This window comes from Hyperolius riggenbachi, chromosome 6 (genome assembly GCF_040937935.1).
Source record: "Hyperolius riggenbachi isolate aHypRig1 chromosome 6, aHypRig1.pri, whole genome shotgun sequence".
NCBI classification, from domain to species: Eukaryota; Metazoa; Chordata; class Amphibia; order Anura; family Hyperoliidae; genus Hyperolius; species Hyperolius riggenbachi.
The window spans coordinates 238,152,337-238,156,000 of NC_090651.1; the positions used below are offsets into that span (position 1 = coordinate 238,152,337).

The following is a 3,664-nucleotide window of genomic DNA, read 5'->3' on the forward strand; positions in this document are numbered from 1 at the left end:
GTTGCCCACAGGCCCTGGGCCACGTGGCCATCCACATGGTCCGTGGCTTCCCCGAGAGAGAGCCAGGTGGGAACCGAAGTCCCCTGGGAACCGAAGTCCCCGGTGCCAGCAAGCTGGCCCCGACCTTGCGGCCGGAGTGATAAAAAATTCTGCACTCTCCCTAGCCAAAAGGCCGGGGAGCTGCGTTAGTTGGCTATGCATATGGGCAGTACAGTCCAAAGCACCCTACTTCCGCCTGAGATCTGCCACATCTCAGGTTTTTTCAGGTGCACCTGGAGCGCCACTTCCAGGGGCAGTACGCCTAAGCAAAGCCCTCAGCCATTCAGCCTCGACCATGGTATAGATCCATTCAATCAGCCCCTGGGAATTACGACCAGGAAGGACACCCTGCCACAGTGCCATCCCTCCAGGTCCCCCCAAAAACCTCAAGAACAGATACTACACTTGATCTTAGCCAAAAGGCCGAGAAGCAGGGAGGTAACTGTTACTGTACAGTAATGCGCCGGTGGCCAGCTAAATACTTGTCAGGGGAAGGAGCCAGGATGTGCGGAACACGGACTCCGACCTGGCTGGGAGGGAGGGAGGGAGGGGTGATAATCTGATTACTCATGCGCCCCCTTGGAGGTGAGTGACAAGGGCGCCTATAGCAGCTGCCCCATGTGCACGCCTCCAGATCCGCCTCTGTGTAGAAGGTTTGAGGCATCTGCTGTTACCAGTGTAAAAATGGCAGCAATTTAAATATTCCCCTTGAAAATCAAAAGGTGAATTTTGATTGGCTACTATAGGCTCCACCCACTTTCCTGAATATTAATCTCAGTCACCCAGTGACCATCTTTGCAAAGTTTGAGATCCCTGCCATTAACGGTGTAAGAATGGCTGCAGTTTATATTTTCACAGTAAAATTAGTTTTTGGCTCCACCCACTTTTTGTAATCTTGACACACAGTCGTTCATTGACCAAGTTTGTGAGCTTTCAGGTTCCTGGCATCGAAAAAGTGTGGATGGAAGCAGTTTATCCACCAATGAAATCTGATTGGCTGTTTGTGACCCCGCCCCTTTAGTGAATTTGGACCCCAGTCACCCAATAACCGACTGCGGCAAGTTTGAAGCCTCTGCCATTAACAGTGTACGAATGGCAGCAGGTTAAATATTCCCCTTGAAAATCAATAGGTGAATTTTGATTGGCTGTTGTAGGCTCCACCCACTTTCTTGAATATTAATTCCATTCACCCAGTGACCAAGTGTACGAAGTTTGAGAACTCTGCAATTAACAGTGTAAGAATGGCTGCAGTTTACATTTTCCCATTTAAAATGAATGGCTGAAATCTGATAGGTTGTTTTATGCCCTGCCCACTTTTCCTGAATTTGTAACCTCGGTCACCAAGTGACCAACTGTGCCAAGTGTGGGGACTTTGGCTTGATTACTGTGAGAATGGCAGCCTTTTCCATTTTTTCCATTGCCCTGAACGGGTGAAATCTGATTGTCTATTTGTAGCTCCGCCCAGGTGTGCAGGGAGACGTGAGACCCCCAGAACATATCATTCCAGGTAGTAAAGGATCTGTATACCAAGTGTCGTTCAAATCGGTCAAGGCGTTCTCGAGTGATCGCGGCGCATACATACATGCACACATACAGTACATCCGATTGTAATATATATATATATATACACACACAAACACACAGACACACTCAGACACACACACACACACTTAAAATAAATAAGATAAATAAACTTTTACAAATGGAAATTTGCGTTTATAAAACTACCGTTCTTGAGTTATAAAACGGTAAATAGCGTTTTATCTTGAGTTATAAAACGGTAAACAGCGTTTTATGGAATCCCCGTCGCATGCTAAAAAGTTGCATTTCAAAACGGTAAATAGCAGTTACCGTCATTTCCTATGGTACCCCGGAAAGTTACTTAACCTATTTTGGTTCCTGGACGTAGAAACTACGTCCAGGAACCATGCGCGCTAACGCGCGCTCCCCTGCGGCCGATTGCGCGCGTTCACACGCGCTCCCGGCCGCGGATTCGGTAGCCAGGCAATCAGTGAATCGGGCTACGGTGCCCGATCACTGATTCCTCTTCCCCGCTGAAAAAGCGACAGCTTCTCTCGGAAGCTGCGCCTTTTCTGGCTGTTCCCTCCCCAATGCGTCACTCTAAGCGTGTGTTACGCTTAGAGTGACGTCATGTAAGCAAACTCATGGCCGCCATCTTGTGGCCAAAAAGTAATACTACAACTGAAAATAAAAAAAAATGAAAATCAACACACATTTACATTACAAACCTATTGTTTACCTCCCACCCTCCCAAAACTACCCAAATAAAATGTTTACTATAAAAAAAAACATTACAATTAAAAAAAAACATGTAAATATTTACCTAAGGGTCTAAACTTTTTAAATATCAATGTAAAGATGAAATATTTCTATATTTTTTTTATTTTAAACTTGTAAATAGTGATAGATGCAAAACGGAAAAAATGCACCTTTATTTCCAAATAAAATATTGTCGCCATACATTGTGATGGGGACATAATTTTAACGGTGTAATAACCGGGACATATGGGCAAATACAATACGTGAGTTTTAATTATGGAGGCATGTATTATTTTAAAACTATAATGGCTGAAAACTGAGAAATAATGAATTTTTCCATTTTTTCTTATTCTTCCTGTTAAAATGCATTTACAGTAAAGTGCCTCTTAGCAAAATGTACCCCCCAAAGAAAGCCTAATTGGTGGCGGAAAAAACAAGATATAGATCAGTTCATTGTGATAAGTAGTGATAAAGGTATAGGCTAATGAATGGGAGGTGAACATTTCTCACGTGAAAACGACGGAACCTGAATGGGTTAAGCGATTGACGCCATCTTCACCATCTTCAAACAACTCATCTAGCACATTCCTATGCCGTGGAATTCAACTTAATACATGATGCATTGGTTCTGCCAGTAACATTAACCTGTCATAAATAGGCTATTGGCAGATTCTCTGTGGTTGTTATAAACTTCACCCATAGGGAGTGGATAAAAATAAAGGATGTGAATTCCATTTTAGCCTTCTTTGGGGAAGCAGCAAAAAAATGTCAGTCCTGAACAACAGGCAGTCATCTGTTACTGTCTGCCTGCTGGAAAGAGGTTGGCTCAGAGACAGGGAAGTGCAGTCACAGGTGGAGAATAAAGAGGAGGAGGAAAAGCCTCCCATCTTCCAAAGCTGAGTGAGCAGTGGCCAGTGACTAGAAACATAGACCTCTACACTATCAGAGTCCTCCTTCCTTGGGACTCAAAAGGGAATGGCGGAGAAAGGGGGGGGGGTGGTTTGGGGGAAGAGGAGGAGGCTCACAACCACCAACCATTGTCCTTGGATGGGGAGTCAGACAGATAACATTTTTATTGCCTGAGCCTTGGAAATGTAGGTTGTCCATGGTAGGATGTTTGAGCCATATGAGTTCCTACATGTTGCAGCACTTACAAACCTAGCCTCAGGAAGTATTCATAGAAAAAGCTTGTCCTGTATGATTAATGACATGTCAGTTGCAGCTTGAATACACAGAACCTTAAAGAGAAACCGTGACCAAGAATTGAACTTCATCCCAATCAGTAGCTGATACCCCCCTTTACATGACTCTGTATGGCTGATATTGTGGTGAAACCCCTCCCACA

The 3,664-nt window shown here is 44.5% G+C and overlaps 1 pseudogene; it reads right to left on the bottom strand.

Moving 5' to 3' along the window:
- Nucleotides 1-338: 338 nt before the first annotated feature.
- Nucleotides 339-474, bottom strand: LOC137523223 (U2 spliceosomal RNA; annotated as a pseudogene).
- Between the last annotated feature and the right edge of the window lie 3,190 nt (nucleotides 475-3,664).